The sequence below is a fragment of the Mustela nivalis genome (assembly GCF_964662115.1).
Source record: "Mustela nivalis genome assembly, chromosome: 4".
NCBI lineage: Eukaryota > Metazoa > Chordata > Mammalia > Carnivora > Mustelidae > Mustela > Mustela nivalis.
In genome coordinates this window covers 85,086,106-85,109,458 of record NC_139023.1, presented here as the reverse complement: position 1 = coordinate 85,109,458, position 23,353 = coordinate 85,086,106, and the positions used below count along the sequence as shown (strand labels likewise).

The 23,353-nt window shown below is 37.0% G+C and overlaps 1 long non-coding RNA gene across 2 annotated transcripts; it reads left to right on the top strand.

The window, feature by feature from the left end:
• Positions 1–205: 205 nt before the first annotated feature.
• On the top strand, positions 206–20,137 carry LOC309863429. Of its 2 annotated transcripts, none has more exons than XR_014311035.1 (3): positions 206–405; positions 18,581–18,756; positions 19,873–20,137. It is a non-coding gene; the product is annotated as an uncharacterized lncRNA (long non-coding RNA). The 2 variants fall into 2 exon arrangements; XR_014311036.1 differs by having other exon boundaries at positions 18,581–18,816.
• Positions 20,138–23,353: the final 3,216 nt, after the last annotated feature.

Genomic DNA, 23,353 nt, shown 5'->3' with positions numbered 1-23,353 from the left:
GCATTAGGAGTGAGAATCATTTATGATGAAAACTGTTTTCTCTATATATGTCCAGCTCCCATTCATATGTAGGCATCACTCAACATTTAGTCTCCTTAGAAAAGTAAGTAGCTCCTCTGGTCTGACTGGAATGAGGCAAAGTATTGCTGAACTCTGTTGTTACATGTTCTAAATTCGGGAGTGCTGACATTGTTCAGATATGATCATTTGGGCTGACATAAGCACTTTCAACTACTTATAAACTTTCAAGCAGAAATAATGGATTTGAAGTGTTTTTTTAAAAGCTGTTTCAAATTTCTGTGTAGTGGGGAAGTGAAAGAGAGGAAAGAAATTTGAAAGTGGATTAGAAGTTAATTTTGTCCCACCAGAAGAATGGGGAGTGGAAGGACTAATACAATTAGTAAGGTAAGTGGCTCTCTGAAAACACTTTACATGTTATTAGAAAAAAGAAAAAAAAATTATTCACCAAAATCAGAAAATGTATAGCCTCTTTCATAATAGCTGAGAATATTTCTCATGATCACAGATTGCTTCTCTTTGCGCCTCATCTCCTAAGTCCTGTTTAATGCTTCACAATCCTTAAAAGGCTGTTTCTAGCTACCGTGCCATTGCTGTAGCACTCTGTGCCATGGAATGCCTTTTCTGCACTCACCAGTCTCATATCTGCATATACGCGAGATCCCATCTCAGACTGCTTAGTCTTTCTTGACTGCTTTAAGATGAATTAGATATCCTTCCTCTGTTCTGGAAGTTATTATTGTCTTTCTCTTTCCTCAATGACTTTACTGCTCAGTTTAGAGGTCTCTATTCTAGGATATTATCTTATTTATCTTTCCAACTTAACTTGCTGGCACAGGGCCTTACACGCACTACCTACTCAGTAAATGTATGTTAAGTCGGTGAATTACTTGAGTGATGAAAAACAATTCATTTCACTTCTCTGAGTGTTCACTTTTTATCTATAAAATGAAGAGGTCAGACAGTATCATTTCTAACTTCCCCTTCACCAATAAATTCTTATATTCATGGAACTGGGGCTCTGATGTGGGCTTCTCAGTGTGATGTTGGAAGGAGGCTGTTGGTGTGAAGCTTCATATCAGAAAAACAATAAAATAAAATGGGATTGTGTCTTAAAATTGTATGCCTCACAATCACTGGAGGAGCACATAAAAGGAGACTTTACTAAGCATGCATACTTTGAATATTTTAGCCGTCCTGCATCCGGATGTCAATAGTGTATTTTTAGTATCTTTTTTTGTATATATGGGTCCATATCTGTGATCTCATTTTTCTTTAATAGAAAACAAAGTCAAGGGAGGATTTCCTAGTTTTCCTGTTTTATGTTGGATTTTATGGTTTTATATACAAATTCCGCTGTAAAACTGGCATTAGACTATCAGGAGCTCAGAAGGCTCCTAAGATTTTGTCTGGAAACAAACGATGCCTATTGTCACAAGATTTCATTAAATTTAAGTACAATTAAACACAAAAGCTTTTTATTTGTTTTTACAGATTTATGCCTAACGGGAAGATAGATCCATGTGGAGATTCAGAATAGATTTGAGTAGACCACCTGAAAAGATTATTGCAAAAATTAATGTATGTTTTTAAAACATTTCTGTCCCAAAGGAATTGAGTTTCTTATAAACTTAGAGTTGTGAAACCAACTTCTCATGAAGCATGAAGAGCTGTGCTTTTAATCTTAATTAAAAAATGAATGAGTATGAGAAAAACAGGTTACTTTACTATGGTTACTTCACCTTGGTTACCTCAGCAATACCCTCAGGGGTTGGTACCAGTAAAATCATGAACTGGATGTTCGGTATCTGACATTACCAGCCAGAATGTCCTGCCAAGGGATATATTTAATAATGGTACTACCAATGCTCTGCTTCACTTTTGTGGCAGAGTATGAAGATTCTGAACACTCCAATATGGCTGTGTTCATTATTCCCAAGTAGGTTCAATGCAAGGAATATAGATAGTAGAGCCAGTAGATTCTCAGAAAAAGTGTAAAGGTGGTAACATGTGATGGGAAATGCATTTTGTTCCATTTATAATGGTGATTAGATGGAACTTTAGGCGACAAATGTCTTACCTGAGTTCCCATGTCGATTACCTGTCCAGAAGCAGACCAGTGAGCATGCTGCATTGGACAACAGGTGAAGTGTAGGGACTGGATTCTCCATTTTCTAGTTTTACCTATAACTCAGCTCCATGTTTTAGGTACCAGAAACTCAATGAACTAGGAAAATTCCTCAAGTGGTGAAGATATAGGCAGGGCAGGAAAATACCAGTTAGTAGTAAGTGGAATATTTTAATATAATTTCTCAGGCTAAAGTCCCATGTAGTTTGCTTTTAAATTAGTAATATTTGAAAACTTAGAAGACATGTTCAACTAGATGATACAGATACTTCAACCCTTTTCAGAAGTATGTATTATATATTCCAGTTTTATTATAGGCAGCCTTGTTATTTAAAATATCAAAATGTCCATTAACCAAAATGGTAATTTCCTAAGAAGACAGAGACACTTTATAGCAGATTATGCACATGACCAAAACAGAACTGTGTTTTCAAACATCATCTTCTCTCAGAAGTAAGCAAAGGTTACCACAAAAATGATTAAATATGTAAAACACACCGTTGAGTCTTTTTGGATTTCTATAACAAATTACCATACAATGGGTAGCTTAAACAACAGCATTTATTTTTCACAGTTTGAGTCTGAAAAGTCTAAGATCAAGGCCCAGGTAAATTTGGTTTTTAAGGAGAGTTCTTTTCCTGTTTACTGATGGCCATCTTCTCATAGTATCTTTCCAGGGTTGACAGCTCTAGTCTCTTTCTCTTCTTGTAAAGATAGTAATCTCATCATGGGGTTCTACCTTCATGATTTACTTGCCTCCCAAAAGACCCCATCTCCACATACCATCATATGGGAAGATTAGAGTTTCAATATATTAATATTAGCATGACACAAACTCAGTCTATAACAGATATTTCATTTTATTGTACATACCAAAATTCTATAAATATATATATATATACATACAAATGTGTTTTTCAAATGGAGAACATATTTGATATGTACAAAGAATGTATGTCCAAACTTTTTTGAATCCCTAAATTCTTCAGTACCTTAATTCAATATAATTTACTTTATGTTCTGTGATAGATGTCTGTAATGGGCCTCCCAAAACTGACAGTGTTTTCCTGCAAAAGGAGATGTCTTCGCTGTTCTTGGGTAAGCCTTTCAACACATGTTTTTGACTAGCATAGCAAGCCTAAAGAAATCTTACAAGAGGGGAGAGGCACACCAGTCCCTCCTTAGATACTTACTCTCTAAAATGCTTTTGCTGCCTGACAGTTATACCAGAATGGAAATGTGAATAGTTTGCTCTTGAGGGTGGTGGTGAAAGGTGTGTTATCTCCTACCCTCCTCCTCTTTTGGTCTCTTGTTCCAACCGTTAGACTCATTCCTCTGTATTTACAAATCCCACCCACCCCCTCACCAAAAAAAAAGGAAAAGAAAAGAAGCAGTGAATCTAGTTCATAAATCAGCCTCCACAGGAGAGAGAATTTAGGTTGGCTGACTAGAAACAAACAGACCAGCGGAAAACTTAGGGCCAGAAATGTAAACCCACAAAGAACCCCGGATGTCATGTAGACCAAATCATGTTACAAACCATAAAAGTGGAGTTCAAGAAAAATTGAGTGTATCTAGGACCACACAGATTGGAGTAGCAGAGACAGGTTTAGAACCCTCTTTCCCAGACTTATGTGATGAGGTTTACCTAGGTTTATGCCAAGAGGAGAGTTATACTCAGAAATTTGTGCGTTGTTACAGCTTTGGAGGAAAGGCAGATAGGTCTAAGTCTAGTGTTAATGTTTTGGTCAGGTGGTCATGCTTTGGACAAGCATTTATGAGTACCCTACAGGTTGTTCCTTTTAGCTACTTCTTCATTGATTTTTAAATTCTAACACAAAAGTTTTACCAACAGAGCCAAGTGGAGAACCAGAATTAGCAGCAGCAATTTATTTAGCCATTTCATGGATATACAAATAAACTGAGAACAAAGGAGAGATGTGTCAACATTTTGGGGCACTAACATATTTATACATAAATATTTTGAGATCTAATTGAGTTATGCAGTGCATTTACATATTGATTAGGATTGAGCTTTTTTTTTTCTCCTTTGCTTTATCTTTTAACAGTATTCACAGTTGATATGCAGCCAAAATATTTATGTTTTATATTGGCAAAAGAGTTATATGATTCAGTCACATTTTAATTGGTTAACATTTATTTGTCAAATGTTGACTTATTGATCTAAATTGTAAACAGTGTAAAACTGAGTGAAGGATTGTTTCTTACTTTAATTAAATTTATGGGAGTTAAACACTAAAACGACTTTAAAGGAACCACATATGCAGAATATGTAACGTCGTACTGGGAAATACATCAGGAAACTCAAATAAGAGACTGTCTAGCCACAGGAGTGACAAAGAGCAAGAACAGGCTACTGTATTGCCTGTTTGTTTAGTTATATGATGTATGTGAATACGCTCAGGATTTTCAAACAAGGAAAATGGAGAAAAAATAGAAAGAAATACACATAGTTTGATGACTTTGGCATCACTTTAAAGCACACAAAATAAAGGAAGCATTTGCTCACAGCAGAAGAGGAATTCATCAGATACCACTCAGAATGTTCTTACTCAGGAGAGAAACTTTCCCACACTCACATCCTCTGACCTTCAACATGTGGCAAGCAAAACACCAAGTCTGTGAGGGTTGGTTAGCTTAAGAGTTCAGTACTTTAGACACTGAGCCAAAATATCTAAAAGCTTGCCCAGCTGGGCAGGAACATTTGTTAAGCAGACTTCCTTAAAAGATTTCCTGATCTTTGTGGGAATTTTCTTTACTTTTTAATGTCTGCTCACTGCAGTGTCTTTTACCAGATAAGCAGAGAGTTGACTCTTGTTTGTCATTAAGGTCTTTTCTAAAATGAATGACTTCCTGAAGGATGTTTCTTAATCACTTTATTGAAAATAACAATGCCCACCCCCAACAGTCACTCTATCTTGTGCCCTAGTTTATTTTTATGGACTGCTTATTACTATAACTTTACTATCAATGCTGTATTATTTTTGTTTTTATTTGTTTACTTGTCACTGTTTCTTCCTCTTTAGTGAGTATTCTGTAAGAGTAGCAACTTATTCTGTCCTGTGTGCTAATGAAAAATTAACATATAGAAGATGAATGATAAAAAATATATATAAATCACAAGAGAGATTGCTTGAAAAATGAGCTTTAAATATCTCATCTCTAAAGTCACATTCCATTCTATCCTCTTGTTTTATTTTCTTTATTGCATTCTCATCCTCTAAAATTATTATATAAATTTGTTCTTTTATATGTTTGTCCTGGTTAGAATTTACAATTTACCTATCTGGATGACAATGACATTTTAGTATTTGGACTACTATTGGAGCATATTAAGTAGTCGATAAATATTTTTGGAATTAATATTTTAATAATGTTCTATATCACTGTTTTTTTGTGTTTAAGTGAATACTAGTCAAAGGTAATAAATATAACTAAAAAACACTCATTACCTTATTTAAAAAGATTTGTAAAGTCTATAATTCTAATTTTATGTATTAAGGAAACTGAGGTTGAATTCTCACCCTACTATATTTACCACGTTATGTGCAAATAAGTACAATTTATATCAGAATGTTGTAGGGAAAATATAGGGAGTTATAAAGGTCCAAGTGAGAAAGTGAGATCACATCCTACCAAAGGTTTTATGTAGCAGGTATCCCTAGAGAGTTGTAGGAACAGGATGAGGCAGGATAACATTGCAGATAACATTAAGAACATTCAGGGAAAATAGTTTAGTTTGTTAGAAATAATATATATATTAAAAAACAGTTATAGGTAAGAATAGCAGAGTAACTGAAACCCACGTTACAGGGTCTAAATGTCAACTTGGCAAAAATGCATATAGACATGGAGAAAATAGAAAGCCTGCAAACTTTTAGACAGTGACATGACATAACTTAAACTCTTTAAAAGCATTTAGAACATAAACAAAGACAGCATGTACTTGGTAGATTGGAAAAGAAAGCTTTGGAGATAATCTAGAAGAGAGGGATTGGAAGGTCTCACATATTTCCCATAGTAGGTGTGGGATATACTGTGTGAGAGGAAGCTTGATCATGAAGATTTACAGTTAGGCCACCATTTTGGGAAGCATTCTGTCTGGCGTTGGGAAAAGTACACAATGACCTAATTCACCTTCAGAGTTAAGTTTTTCAATGTGAACATGTCCCCTGGGGTCATCCTTTTAGAACTGACCATCCTTTTTGCATTATAGCATTTTACCTTAGCTGAGTCCTTCTTATCCCTGAGCTTTTCCACATCAGTCCACAGGGGAGATGTTGATTCACATGCAGTCACTTCTGAGGGAAACAGAGGTCAGATCATTTAAACAGAGACCGTAGCTCAGCTCGTAGACCAAGAGTCTTCCTAATAAGAATTTATCAATAATTACTAACTTAGTGGTTATCAAAACTTTAGCGTGCATCAGACTGCTGGGTGCTATCCACATTGTTCCTGATCTTATTTAGTGAGGGGAACTGATGCCACTTGTTTGGGGACCACATTTTGAAAACAACAGAAACTTATTTCTCACAGTTCTGGAATCTGGAAGTCCAAGATCAAGGTGTTAGCGTGGTTTGGTGAGGGCCCTTGTCCATGTTGCAGACTTTTCATTGTATCTTCACATAGTACACCAGGGCTAGGAAGCTCTGTGGTGTCTCATAGGAGCACTAATTCCACTCATGAGGGCTGCAAACTCCTGACCTAATCACATCCCAAAAGTCCACATCATATACCACTATCATCACAGGATTACGTTTTCAACAAATGAATTTTGGAAGGATGCAAAATTCAGACTATAACACCCACTATATACAAGTCACTTTAGAAATTATGATCATACACAAATTTCTCAAATATGCTTATCTTGACCCTTCTTAATTGCAATTTTTGTTTGTGTGTATATGAATATGATTAGACAACTCAGATTGAAAATGTGACTTCACTCATGATCTAACACACTTAAAATGTTCTGATCCAGTCATAAATGATAGGTCATGGGACAAAGGTTCTCTGAATACCTTCTCTCACTATTAAATATTAAAAATGAACTCACAGTGGTAATGGGTGCCTTGAATGCATGGTATAAATAATAAGCCACACCTGATTAGCTGCCAGTTTATTAGAGACATAAATATTTCCAGGATAGTTATTGGCAGCACAACAGTCACACCATTCCATGTTTGAAAATTTTTGACCAAGGAAGAAGTGAAAAAACAGAGGAAAACACAAGTGCCAATTATTTGCTCATCTAATTAGTAAACATTCTTTCTGAGTTCTTGACTCAACCTCTTCTCATACTCTCAAAATAAAGAGACTGGTTTTCTTGGCGCTGATTTCAAAAGTTCAATTATGTTACTTCTTTACTTTAGACTATCTAATTAGGACATTAAATATCTAATGCTGGCCAAATAATTTTTTTCCTAAATTGGATCATTTACTTCTGATTGTTTTCCAGGATTCAAGATTATAAATTAAGGAATTGTGTCATCCCTGAGTCCATTACCATCCTTTTGTACTTATATAAGCTAGATTAAATCATTTGTTTTTATCAATGAAACCAGTAAACCAACCAACCAACTAAACCCCCAATCTGTCATTTGGTAGTTTAAAATTAAAAGTATAAAGTATATTGTCAGCATATCATTACAGATATACCTTCATTAATAGATATATAATATCTATATAATAGATATTACATTAATAAATAATATCAATAGATATATAAATATATACAAATATATAATATAAAATAGATATTATATATAATATAAATATATAATATACAGATATATAAATATTATATATATGTTTATGTGTATATACAGATATATATGGATATAGATATAAATGTAGGTAAAGATATATTCATGCCTTTGTGTGATTCCCTTCCCCTTGAGTGTAGATAGACTGGTGGCTTGATTCTGACCAAAAGAAATAAGGAAAAAGTGATGGAAAAAAGTGTGATTACATGCACATAGTAATGTGGTTTTGTTGTGTAAGATTGTAGCTCCTTTCAGAATAGAGCCTGTCTCTCTCTTGCTGCCTTTGAGGAAGGAACATTTCATGAGGCAAGGAACTACAGGTGGCCTCCAGCAGCTGAGAGGGCTCTGCAGCCAACAACCAGCAGGAAAACTGAAATCTTCAGTCTTACCACCAAAAAGAAATTAATCCTGCCAACAACCTGAGTGAACTTGAAATCAAATTCTTTCCCAGTAGAACCTCAGGTAGATCTCAGCCCCTGCCAACACCTTGATTGCAACTAAGGCATGACAATCAATGCACTGCATTGTAATTTGGACCCAGCTAAGGCGTGTTCAGACTTCTAATGCAAGGAAACTGTGAGGTAATAGATGTGTATGATCTTTAAGCTATCAAATTTGTGGGAATATTGTTATGCAGCGATGAGTAACTCATACAAATTTTAGTACCTGGGAGTGTGATGCTACTGGAACCAACTGAACTAAAAAAATTGTCGGAATTATTTTGTAACCAGGGTGGAAGCTGAAAGAATTTTTGAGAACCACGATAGAGAAAGCTTAAATGTCCTTCAAAGGACTGTTAGTAGAAATCTGGACTTTAAGGATGCTGCTAGTGAGAACACTTCAAAATTCTCTAATCTATGATACCAGGATAAATTCATTCAGTTACTTTACCACGAAGTTAAAATTAGAGATTTGAGACTACTTATTATTAAAGTATTCTTTTTGGGGGCCAACTGTAAGGCTCAGTTCATTAAGGGTCTGACCCATGATTTCAGCTCAGGTCATGATCTCATGGGTCCTGAGATCAGGCTCCCCACTCAGTGAGGAGTCTGCTTGAGATTCTCTCCCTCTGCCTCTCCCCGCAACCTGAGCGTGCACTCGATTTCTTTCTCCCCTCTCTAAAACAGATAAACTTAAAAAAAAATTAAATAAATAAAGCATTCTTTTTTTTCAAGGATGACTAAACAAAATTTTTTTCCAGTTCAATAATGATTAAAAAAGACTAGCTTTCTGCCCTTGGGCAAGGCAAACCAGAGTAAACTGAGGTTAGGTCCTCATCCATAAATTGAAACAGTGGTTTCTAAAGCAGTGATTTTCAAAGTTTCTGGCAGCTGATTTCTCTTTACAAATGAAAGCTGGTCCAAAATGCAGTAAGTATTGAGAAAGGACTGAGCAGCCTGTATCCCTTCCCAATTAGCTTCTTTCCCCCTAGTCTGTGGCATCGTAGTCCATCTTTAGGGTTTTCAAGGAGACCAGTAGCACAGTAAGGAAATTTTTAAAAAATTACATAATCCAGAGTGCCTGGGTGGCTCAGTCGGTTACGTGGCTGCCTTCAGCTTGGGTTATGATTCTGGGGTCCTGGGATTGGGGCCCGCATCAGGCTCCCTGCTCGGTGGAGAGCCTGCTTCTTCCCCTGCCTGTGCTTGCTCTCTCTCTCTCTCTCTCCCTGTGTCAAATAAATAAATGAATAAATCATTAAAAACAAAACAAAACAAAACAAAAAAGTACATAATCCAAAGTCAGGTAAATATCAGCTAACTTAATAATATCTGGATGCAGAGGATAAACAACATATGCACACACCCCCCCCACACACACATACACACGTGTGGATCATTTAATACATTTAATAAATTAAATGGTCATGGAAAAATTATGTGTTTTTATCTGTTTACAAATAGCTAATTTATGCTCAACCTGAAACATCTTGAGAAAACACAGTTTAATAATATTTTGCAGATGATGTATCATAAGAGTGGTTTTGATTAAATGACAATTCCAAGTAGTTTTGAACCTCATAGGTCAGTCAGGTCCTGAATTCTTAAAAACTTGATGGACAATTCAGGTGCAAATATCTTTTTCTAGGTGTAGAATATTAACATTATCATCATATTATGTGTTGAAGAAATTCTGGCACTGAAGTCACTGGTAAGGTGACAAGTCTGTAATTATATGCTTTGTAGTCACCTGTTCCTTCAGTCTGTGCTCAGAATTAATCAAGAAACTCTCCTCCAGGGAGCCTCTTGCTCTCATAAACTACTGACCTGTTAAATATGGAATTAATTTTTTTTTTGGTATTACTACCAACTTTACTTTAAAAAGAAAAGAAGAGAAAAGCCCCTTCTAAATACAGAGAAAGGCCATAGGGCTGGGGCCAATATATGCTATATAAACCTCTCCTAATAGCTGGCAAATAGGAAAGAAGAACACTCTTTGATACTCTCATTTATTCACCCCTACCTTGTCAGATATGGTGATAAGGTTATGACCACATAACTAGTTATTTAGCACAGATTCTATTGCTCAGTCTTCATAGTTTCTTTGCATGAAACCATTATTATATACATTTTGCACAGAGGAAACTGAATCCCAGAGAAACATAAAAAATCTTGCTTAAAGTCACATGGTTAGTATATAACAGAGCTAGGTTTTTGATTACTCATAGTGAAGGAAGCAACAAATAGAAAAAAAGAAAAGAGGCTTTGAGTGTGTGTGTGTGTGTGTGTGTGTGTACTGCATACCTAAGGCTGACACTAGCTGGTTTCATTTATATAATACCTATGGTCGAGACTCTTACTGGGTATCATAGAGGATTATCGAGCTGCTCTAGTCATTCATTCATTCATTCACTCATTCACTTGATAAGGACTTACTAGACAGAGCTATATGCCTTATTAAATGCTTGGTGTTCCTTGGTGAAGGAGATGTGGTTCTTGTCTTCATGTAACTTAAGTTGGAGACAAAAATATCCAACCAAGTTAGTCATGATAATGTTGGACACTGTATACTGTGATAGCTAGTATACAGGATTCTTCAAGAACACGAGGTGGCCACTTGAACCTGTTTGAGCATAATGTGTTTATGATAACCGCATTGTTTCACACATCCATATAGATGTATAATAAGTATCTAACAGTTTTCTGTTTTTGATATTTGAAATGAGAATGCATCTCACTGTAGGAGATTTCACTTCTTTGAAAGATGAAGGATAATTTTCTCACTTCTGTATTATTCGTTCTCCAAGGAGTTATCCATTTTAACCAGATGATTATTGTTGCTTCCCACAGAGAACTCTTCATAATCAGCTAACCGCTGCTGTGGGGTTAACAAAAACATGCTATCCTCTCAACCTTGGATCCTCTCCCCGGACCCACCTCAGAATTTCGGGGTCCTTTCGCCTTGGTGGATCCTCTCAGAGGCCCCACATGCCCTTTGCACTTGTTATTGCTTTGCTCATTTATATCTTCAGACTTCACACACAGTTTACATGTGTCTCAGCTCAGTTGGGACGTGGTCCTAGTTCTTTTCCCAAGAGAGTCTTCACCTCGCATGTAAAACCAGTATTTGCAAGGAAATAGAGAGAGAAATATGCTTGTTTAGAGTGAGGGAGACAGTGACAGAGTAAGCAAGAGAGAGGGAGAGACAGAACATCTTAGGGAAGATACTTTGCAACAGTGATCCTGTGGTTATCCGCATAGCCCATGCAAGTAAGATTTCTCATTGTGATAGAAATTAATGAAAACCTCAGCATCAGGCAGTGAAGAGTCTTTATTATTCATATGGGTATTAAAATTCTTCATATATATATATATGAGACATCTTGTGTCTCTGTAGTAATATAAGATTTATATGAGATGTATACAAGAGAACCAGACCATAAGCACTTGAAGCCCAAAAGACATGGTTTAAAGAATTATCCACGCTAAGATAATGTCCTGTATCCCCTCTGTGCTCACATTGTCGTCTTTCCCTTTACATAAGACACGTTCTTATCAACATATCTCTACATGCGTAGAATGATGGGAATGATTCCCACTCCAAGATAGTGTGGAAAATCATTCCCATTGTAGAAGTCAGTCCTCCCCTGAATCCTCTGACAGCATCAGGCCCAGTGTCAGGCCTGTGAGCAGCACATTGTTTGCTTCTTAAATCTCTCGCTTTCCTTCATTTTCTTTGCTGTAAGTGTATTTCATTCAGCCACAGGCTATGACAACAAAATGATTGAAATAACAAATCCAATTAAACAAGTATGCTTTTTTATATGGTAGTTGCAATCTAGTGTTAATTTTTGACATAAAATTATGATTTTATTTTTACCAAATTAATCAGATTAAGTCATTTTTTGCCATTGGCGAAAATAGAATCCTTACTTTCATATATACCAAATTATTTTCATTCAACCTATATTTAACAACAGAGTTCCAACGTCTTTTTTAGCAGTAAATTTTTTTGTTAAAAAAAAGGAAAGGATGAATGTCTATACACTCTGGTTGAAACAGGAGTGGAAGTGATGTAGGACACAGAGGCAGAAGAAAATCATTAAAATTCCTTACCTACTGACAAGCCCTTGAAACAGGCAGAGTGGCTCTCCTCTAGGGACTCAAATGCCCTCACCTTGAGGTTTTGCTAAGGGCAAAGGACAAACCTAGCCTGACCAACCCCCTATCCCCAACCAGGATCCTATAAGTCTACTTTAACAATTCCTTTAGGAAACTTTATCTCTAAACCTCCAAGATAGTGTCAAAAATCATTCCCAAGCATAAGGCCCACTGATACACATCTAAAGGGTCTCAGAGAAGGTTTTATTACTGGCAATGAGTAACCTTTTCCCCAGACAATAGCTAGTCCCTCAAGGTCCTAGAAACCTTGCTTCCAAAATTCCTTAGAGACTTACACCATCCCTAATCCCCTCCCTAATTTACAAGTATATAATGGACCACTCCTCACATCCCCAGAGCAGCAGCTCTTCCTGCTCACAGGTCCTGTCCCTGTGCTTTAATAAACCACCATTTTGCACCAAAGATGTCTCAGGAATTCTTTCTTGGTCATCAGCTCCGGACCTCACCCCACCGAACCTCACCTATGTTCTAGAACTTCATCAGTAGAGTCAGACCCTTTTCCTACTGTCTGGGCAAAGCCCCCACACAGGTCCTCACAGAACCCCCAACACTTCATAGGTCACAGTTTTAAATCCACTGGAGTAGAGAATTAATTAATATAAGTGAAATTTCTATTGGAGAGTTGCATGTATTTCTTTGGTTCGGTATCTAGTGTTATACATTTTTTAAAAAATTGACGTGGCTTTATTCAAAAGAACATGTTTTTAGCTTTGGAAATTAAAAAAAAAAAAATTAAATACCATTTACCAGAAAATTCAAACCATTACCTTACAACTTATGGATATAATCAAGGTATTTTATTTTATAGTACTTAACCTTTTAAAAAGCTATATTTCTAAAAATCCAAAATTCCTTTAGTCAACGAGGGGAACAGAAATTTTACTGAATGGTAATATGACCCAGAAATAGCATTATCCTTTCCACTTATGGGTTTGGCACACTTTCACTTTTGAGTAGAAAAAGAAAGGAAGGTGGTGTAGCCATTTCTGAAAATTCAGTCACAGTTAAAATTTGTTAAGTTTATTAAAGTTTCTTTTTCAGTTATATAAAATAGGAATACCTAATGGAGTAGTATTATCATTGATCTTATCACCATTATTATATCATAAAATATTATTCATTTTATCATAATTTATTTGTGCATATGTGCTTATAATCATAAAGCCAATCATAGCGAGCTATGTGGCATGTATTCATTAGATGATAACTTTTGCTGTATTTATTTTTAATAACTCGACAGAGCATCAGAAGTCTAGAATTTGAAACTAAATGGAGGAAAATAAAGAAAATAAATGGAGGTACATGATAATGCTCTCTATGAAAGAAACTAAGGGACTTTTTCGTAGAACTAAAAATGGAGGACTACCCTGCCATCTAGTGGACACATTGAGAAATGGCAAAGTTTTGTTTTTATTGTTTCAAATAGAGTTGTATTAAATTTCACCAAAATGCTGATTTTTTTATTGAACGAAGTAGCACCTGCTCTTTTTACTGCTTTTGGCAGATACTCTAAGGATTTATGTACGGATTGGATAAGATAATTTTTAAAAAGTAGTTTAGAAAAATGAGATTAAGGAATTCCAGAATAGAAGCTAAAAACGGTACTGGATAAACATTTTCATATATGGCATATCACAAAGGGAGAACCTGAGAGAGTGAGAGAAAGGAAGGAGAGACAAAAGGATCTTCTTATTGAATTGTTTAAAGGAGGGAACCAATAAAAAGGCAATGTTTTGCAAATTTTGAAAGCCTAAAACCAGAGTCCCCAGGGGTCAAGGAGTAATTCTTTAGTCTAACATATGGGAAGTTTGGCAAAGAGGGAAAATGTCTTTTGGAAGAAGTTCCAGTGTCTGGATAGAAGGAGAAAAGAGCAGATGAAGAGCAGCTGCTGAAAGAAAAGTACAGTATGTATGAGAAATTCTGCAGCCTGTAGCCCTGTGAGACCAGTGCTTGCTTGATGGCCGTTCTCTTTTACATCGCCTTAAAGTTACTGTGTTGTAGTGGGAAGGAAACCAGGAGGGAGAAGTACAGTTAAAGGAGCCCTTTCAATAGACTGGGTCCTAAGCCTTTGTATTACTTTGTTAAAACGAAATAGGATCATAGAAAACTGTCAGGTCATTCTACATGGAGAGTCACTCTTGAGTTCAAGGCCGTACCCTCTGCCACTTCAGTCACTGCAAGTTCTGTCAGTTGGGCAGTTTCTGATGGGCTGGATAGGGCTGTAATATCATGAATAATGAAAATGAAAGGAAAAACAGGCAGTTGGATATCTTAAAACATATGGTGGCCCTTGAACTGATAATTCTTAGTACATTAGAGCAGTTTGCAGCATATCAGGTAGAAAAGTTGTTCCCCTGTACCAAGAGGGAGAGTGACAAAGCAAGGAACTTTGGTTTAGGACAGAATTCTTGCTCTGGCCAGTAGTGAGACAGATTGGGTTCTGACCCATTTCATTAAATGAGGAATACAGTAAAATTGGGAGTAATAGCATTGCTTTATGAAATGGAGAGACCATTTGCTGGGATCTAAAAGGATGGGGTCCTACTGGTTGGAAAAAGATATCCCCACTCCTTCTTCACCATTTATAGCCGTTTGAAAGGAAAAACAAAATCATGGAGCAGACAAAATGGAAGAATTTTACAGTAGCACATAGATTTGGGGCCTGTAAGAGTATGGTACATTCTTTAGATGGTGGTGGGAACCTAGATATACTGGGCATGGTAGGAGATTTCTAGCTACCTGGAAACTACGAAGGCAAGTGCTCTTGGAGTAAGCCTGAGGTAGGTGAGTACTGAGGAAACCTAGAAACGTCTATGTGACAGCCTTCCATTGTGTTACAGTCATGTGGTCCTGAGTGTTACATTTCTGCTATGTGACCGCTTCTCTTCGAATATAGCTCACTGGGTCAGATGTAGATAGCTGAGCAACACTGACACCATTAGATTCTCTCTTTTAGAAACTTAAGTTGGGACCACTTCCACCTTGGACCTGAGGCTACAAGAAGATAGACCTTCAGCATGTAAACAGGAGAATTATGTTCCATCCATGGCTGGTTTATGGATAAAGGATAAAAAATCTAGTATATGGAGACACAAAGGGAAATGAATGCAAAGTGAGAAGCAGAGATGAGAAATATTGAAATAAATGCCTGAAAAGTGTTTAATCACTTGTTCTAGTTTCTTTCTATGGCCAGCCATATTTTTGCCCTTGGGTCTCCATTAGATACCTCTCCATCCTTATAATACATACCCATTTGACTTAAGGAAGCTTCCATGAATATCTGTTATTTGCACAAAGATTCTTAATATGGTGATTTTGCCCCACACTGTCCAAATTCAGTTGTTTGAGCCAGGAAAAGGAAATTTGAAAAGTTGGGCTTCTGTCAATCTTTTAGACTCCTTGAAATAAGGATTTTAATCTGAGCATGACTTCAGGAACCTGACCTTTGGAGGGCTTCTTCAAATATTTTAGGTCTGCCTCCACTGATTGCGACCAGCAGAAACCTACAATACAGTTCAGGAGGGGTGCCTTGGTCCTGGTCTCTGTTTCTCCCCTGGATGAACTTACTCTCTAGGACCTTCAATTGCTTCCCACTCACTTTGGAGCAATATAGTACTAATCCTTATGGGATTCTTCTGGAAGCCCGTGACTGGGTCCTCATTCCTGAAGGGTGACCTGGCAAGTGGATGTGTAAAGGTGATTGGTGGACAGAGTGCCATCAGACACCCTAAAGGAAATGATATGTTGCTGGAATTTGAAACTTGATTGGGACTATGCAAATGAATTGACTAGTTCCTCCTTATTAAAGAGTTTAGCCCAGTAAAAAGCCAAGAGAAAAGAGAGTACTGTGTGCTTTCATGAAAGACATGAAAGATTTTCATATTGACCCAGAGAGACAGATAGAGGAAAGAATGGCAAGGAACAGGTAAGAGACTGCTAGAATTCGTAATATGAAGGGTCTAAAAAAATTGGACTCTTATGGTCAAGTCAATGGTAAAGGCATTGAAAACTACTCCTAAGCAGTTGCTCTGCTTGCAGTTAGGCTGCTTTTCAAAGATTGTGGCCCTGAAGATGAGAAGAGACGGTTTAACTCTAATGAGGTATGGAGGATGTGGAAGCCATGATAGATTCGATGGAAATGTGAAGAGAGGGTTGCCATTGCTAACCTCCAGGTGAGTTGCTAGGTGCTGGCAGCGCCATTTCCTGGAAGTGGAGGTAGAATGGTTAGTGGGGAAGAGGATAGGTTGAGTGCAAATTGAGTGGGGGATGCCTGAGGGGCTTCCAGTGGGGAGAGGTGCAGGAAATTAGAGGCATGTGACTACAACACTCATGATGAAGTCGGCTTATTCTCCTACTGGCAAAACCAAGTTGTTTGTTGCATTTTTCATCTGGAGAGCAGAGTATTGATACTGAACATATGCTTTCCTCTCTTCAGAAATGGCTTTCAAATGCAAAAGAATAGAAATGCCAAAGTATCTGATATAGACCAGAGAAAATGCTCCCTTCCTTCACAAACTGACTTTGCTCTGGGCTGCCTTCAAACATACTTCAGAAACTTCACCCATGCTGAGACTGGAAGTTTCACACAGAGGAGTATTCTTGCAGTGACAGGAAAAATACATAACCTTGCCCTCTATAAGCCGTGGTCTGGCTTCACTGTTTACACATTGGCTTCCCCTAAGAGGGCTAGGAGAAATGATTCCTTATCATTATATTAGGCAACCCTGTTTATATGAAAGAACATGTCTCGTATCCATGACATAAACTTTAATATAGCTATTTAGCTGTGTGAATAACCATAGAGAAATTCTAATACAAAATTAATATATTTTTGAGCTTATTGAAATGTTTACCCATTTCCAGATGTCTTCTGTGTTTTTGATCTGACTCTCCAGTGTAGGGAAGCCGATGTGTTTATTTTCCATGCTGAGAGAAATATAGGCTTGAAGAAAAGTGAGGATTTCCTTGAAAACTTAAAAGAAGGATTTCCTTAAAAACCACATTATCAACTTGATCAAAAGAGTATTCAGTTTTGCATTTTCCTTCTGAGATTTTTAAAAATGGAGTCTTAGAAATTTAAGTTACTTTACATCTACAATAGATCTTCACAAATATTTAAATAGTGTGGTTGATATAGCAATTTCACTAGCCTATAAAGTATATATTCTGATTACCTTTTATGAGACCAGGCATACAATAGGGAACTTCATTCCCATTTATTTAATGGTTTTCATACTTTAATACACTCGAGGTATTAAAAAAAATTTCTTAACTAAAACCTAATTATGAGAATTCAAGCTGTAGATACTATGTTTACATCACTTTATCTCGGACTTGGTGTGTCTGTGAAAGGATACAATGTGAATTTTAATGCTTCTGTATGTCACAGTCTTTCCAACTTAAACTCGGACTAGAGAAGAAGGAACTAGTATTTATGAAACTTAATGTATTCCAAAGACTTTTGTATACTTGAGTTTATTATAATAATACATTGAGCAAGGAATTTCTACTGCCATTTTCTGAAGAGGAAACTGACTCTCAAGGGATACTTGCTTTCACACTGTTTGGTAAAGGGTAGAAACAAAAGTCTGATCTTTTTACCTCAGCATTCATGCTATTTCCACTCTCCCAGAGGTTTCCAAATTGAGTTCCATTGAGTCCAAGGCCATGAAGAGATACCTTGGGAGCCACTTAGTAGAAACAACCTGGGATAGAAAGGCTGATTAGATCTTGGTTCCCTGTGCTCATTTTGAGTTGAGCAATTCTCCTTTTTGGTTTCACTTCAAATTATTACTTAGGAAAATGACTTTTACTACTTAAAGCTTATTTATAGACTAATACACCATAAAATTAACTCTGATGAAGCTAATCAGTGATAAAACTAGAGAGTCATAGGTAAAAATAATATCAATTCTTGGTCTAGTAAACTCCACATACCACCACTTATATTTAAAATTAGTTTGTGTCCTTTTCTCTAGTATTTACTGACAAATGACTAAGAAGGTGTTACTTTCCTATCTATGTTTTAGGATGAATATACAGGATTCTGGATACTGAAGGAGAGCTTTCTCTAAGAGAGCTAATGGGAACAGACAATTGTGGAGTATAGAAAAGATGGAGCCATTTTCCAGCAAGAGATTAGAAAATTGTAGTTGCAAACTTGGTTCAAGGACTACATTGAAAGAGATCCTGATTCTGATTGTGGGTAACTCTCAGTGGATATCTGGGCTGATTTTACATTTAATTTTTAGTCAACTTTACTGAGGTATAATTTGCTTGATGCTTTGTTATTCTGACTTCTACTCCCCCCACTTCCCCCCACCAAAAACTGCTTATTTCATAACCACTGCAGAGGGACACAACCCCAATTATTTCTCTCTTTTTAAAAAATTTTATTTATTTATTTGAGAGAGAGATATCACAAGTAGCCAGAGAGGCAGGCAGAGAGAGAGAGGGGGAAGCAGGCTCCCCGCTGAGCAGAAAGCCTGATGTGGGGCTCGATCCCAGGACCTTGAGATCATGACCTGAGCCAAAGGCAGAGGCTTTAACCCACTGAGCCACCCAGGCGCCGCAGCCCCAATTATTTATATTATTTCTTTAGTAAAAGATGATCACTTGTTTGCTTTGGGACAGATTTTCTAAATGTAGTCCCTGGAACAATGGCAAAAGCTTCATCTGGGAACTTTTATAAAAGCAAATCCTCGGGCCTCGCTCATGGGCCTACTGCTGGCAAACTGTGTGGATGGGGGCCAACAATCTATCTTATTAAGCCCCCCAGGTGACCCTGATGCAGAGTAAAGTTTGAGAACCCTTGCACTGGGAGCTGGCTTTTATCCAGGCAAAGCCATTCTAGAGACTGATCAGAGGAAGGTAGAATTGCCAAACTTGTCCCAGAGTTAATTCCAATGAGCAAAATAATAACTTCCTGAATTAGGGATGCCTGAGTGGTTCAGCTGGTTGAGCACCCGACTCTTGGCTTTGGCTCAGGGAGATGGAGCCCAGTGTTGGCTCTGCACAGGGCATGGAGACTGCATGAGATTCTCTCTTTGCCTCTCCTCCTGCCCCTTCTCCACCCTTTCTCCAGAGTATATGCGCTCTCTCTTGTTCTGTCAAAAAGAAACAACAACAACAACAACAAAAAACTTCCTGAATTAGAATGAGAAAACTGAAGAAATTAACCAGCTATTTACTAAAAGGGTCAGAGAAGACAGTGAAATAGAAGCAGAGACCAAAAGTTTAAACAGAGTCCTTTCAATGGCAGGCTGTTAAAATTCCTGTTGATAGAAAGGGTGAGTGAGGTTTGTGTTTCTCACTTCTACAGCTTCTCTTACAAAAAGCTTTCATTATGTGAGTTATCTCACCACCAAAATAGCTTCGAGCGTCGTCTCCTGCAACTCAGTCTACTTGGAAGGGAAAGAATAATAGAGTAATTGAATCAAGAAGCTGGGGAAGGGACCAACACGCAGTCTTCATTTAAGAGGGATCAGGCTCTCTGATAGATCTCTTTCAGACAACAAATGCCTTCTGCAGAGCAGGTGACCAAGAGTTACAAGATTTAATAACTACTTGGATTAATAAACAATATGTATTGTGCACTCATTCGTGCAAGATTCTGTTTTTCACATGTAATGTGTATATATATGTTATATAGGTAGATTCGCTTAAGTCAAGTGCTTACCAATCATGTTTGTACGATTACTATGTTTGTTTTATAGGGTTACAGCTAATAACATTAAGGTAGAGGGAAATCAATTAACTTGCCCAGAGACATACAGATAATCTGTTATGGAATGACCTAATGACAAACGATGAATGAGGATTTGCACCCCTGCAACCTGGCACCGGGGACTGTGTTATCAACTGCAATGCTATATTGCTTCTTGATGGAAGTTATTAAAATTAATTCTCTAGGTTTGAGATTCTGTAAATTGCTTGTCTCTACAGCAACCGTTTTCAAAGCCATGTGCTTTGAAATCACCACTAACCATAAGAACCACAGGGCTCCTGTGTGTCCCACCAAACATGTGCATATGATTATATCTTATATATGACTCCTAATATCTTCATCACATAAATGTTCTATATTGTGTGCTCTGGCTTTAGCTCATAGAAGAGTTGTTTACATTTGAGTCCTACTTGTAATACTGAATGAAAGAGGGCAGAAGAGAAGAGAGTAGGCACTGTGGTCTCCTTCCTAGATTATGAATGTATTTAAAAGTTTTGTGGTAAGCCAGTTGAAACCTTAGAGGTTTTCCTAAAAGGTATGGGGGAGAGGTCCTCCTCCCCATAAAGAGAGTCAATACGCTCCTGAATTGATTCTGAAAAATGCATTAAGCTATTGGTCTACCACTAAGCTATTGGTCATCAACATTTTGTGTATTTTTTTAATACACTCAGGTTAATTCAAGGAAAAAAATTAAATATATATATAATATATATCAATATATGTATTGGATATATAGATATATAATGTTCATTTTATGTTTTAACTCAAAATAAAACGGCACAGTGTTACATAGCAACTCGATGGTAAAGCAGGGGCTAAGGGCTCTCTTTTCTTTTTAGTGCAGTCTTCACTGATCATGTGAGCTATCCCAGGGATTACACCGATCTATATAGGGGACACAGATAAAACAATTCGTCCTCACCCTGTTCTCATCCCAGCATTGTCCAGGAATCTCTGATGTTACAGTATCATTGCTCTTCTTGGTGGTCCCATGAGCAGGTGCTGTGCAACTCATGCAACAGCTGCATCACCAGGGCTCTGGGAGAGAGGATTGCCAGCACCCTCTGCCTTCCCAGGCCTCTTGGCAAGAGCCTGATGACTTCTGTCGCCTGGAAGCCTTTTAGGCAGATGACCTCAACCTAGTTCTAAAATTGGACAAGGAATGCTCTCGCAAGGTGTGATATCCTCCACCAATCCCTAGCCTCCACCCTTGGTTACCCTAAAATGTTCTTCCCATCAGTCTGTCTCTGGTATGAGTTAAAATGCTGAGTATATTCTAGTTGTAGTCACAAGAGCTAGGAAAACTCTGTGTGTGTGTGTGTGTCCCTGTGCATTCATGGGCAAATGCATGTGGGTTGGTGAATGAGTGGAGGGGATAGCACGTAGGAAAGTAAAACAAGTTCAAGCACCGATAAAAGGAGCAGAGGATGAGTTTCTGGCTCCGGGCTCAAAATATGCTTCTCAGAAGTTTTGTAATGTTTAGAATCCCTCTCTGACATGTTGGATGACATATATTTTCCCACTGGTCTGAGCCAGTGGAAGTGGAATGTGCATATTCATAGGTGGCACAATCTAAATCCCCGAGTGTCTTTTACCTGGTGAGCAAAAGGTGTGATCATTTCAGGAATCCTAACTGGCATTTAATAAATTCCTATATAATCTAAATATGAGCCAATGTAATTACAATTTTTCAAATTAAAAATATAAGGTGTCTCAAAGAGCAAATGTTTGCAAATAAAAAGCTATAGAAAACTTGTAACCATGATCATGAGCCCATTGCTTTGTATAATTTATATCAGGGAATCGTTAGATTAATTTCCTTTGACATAATGTTGGAGATTAGACACAGTGGTTAATAGGCTCACATTTTAGAAAAATGCAGTTGCATACATCTCTCCACTTCCTTACCATTAAAAAAATGATACCATTTTCTTTCCATTTAGAATGAATCAAATAAAATCATGATATTAAACACTATAGTAGTAAGGTTAAATAATTGGAAAAAGGATGAAAACAAGGTTATCTGTTTTTTAAACAGAACATAGTTGTTAGTTTATAATTTTACTAAAACAATTTAAATAATGCCATGAACAGAAGAGCTAAATGCAAGATTTAAAACCATAATACCAACTGGGGGAGAGGCCACTAGGTGGAGCCCATGGTTTCTAAGATTTAAGGTAAGTCTCAAGCAGTCTTGGGATAAATGTTTTCCAGCTATGAACTACAGTGGCGTTAGGGATAGTCAGCAGGCTGGCATAATGGACGATCTTTTGGCCACTATAATTAGGAATTGGAGGATTTGAGAACAGGGTCATCCATCGTTCTGTCTATACATCTACATAAAATAATTTAAGTACAATTCAGCTATTTCTGGAAATTAACAGTAATTTACACGACTATCTAGAAGAGAATTTGATAATGTAATAGCAAAGAAAGTTAACTATGGAATGGATTTAAAAAAATGTGTCTTTTTTTTATTAGTGGAAATCCATTGTCCACTTTAAAAAGTTCGCTACATGAAGATTTTAACAAGAATATGCTCTTTGATGTATTAGTCGCTCATATGGCAAATAAAAGAAACCCATTTGAAAACATTATTTAGATTACCTTCACCAAGCTGTTACAATCTGTTAAGTACACTCAGGGAAAAAATGTAAATGCAATACAGTTAGACTCTCATAGCTGTTCTAAGATAACAGTGAATAAGTGAATAGCTTTCCATACTGTTGATCCATGGTTAAGCCGATTAAAAGTGATTTTAAATTACTTACTTAACAGTCATTCTTTTTGAATTTATTTAAAAAAAAATAAAGTTGGATTGTGGTATAATTGACATAAATAGACTATTATGAATTATATAACTTGTATTACTGAATTATATGACTTGATGCATTTTCATACACACACACACACACACACACACACACACAATCATCAAAACAAAGATTGTGAACATATTCATCTCCCCAGAGTTCTTGTACTTTCTTTTCATCCCTCTCACCTTTCTCTCCCTGTTTTCTCCCTTCCCCCAGGTCACCACTAATCTGTTTTCTGTCACTGTAAGTCAGTTTACATT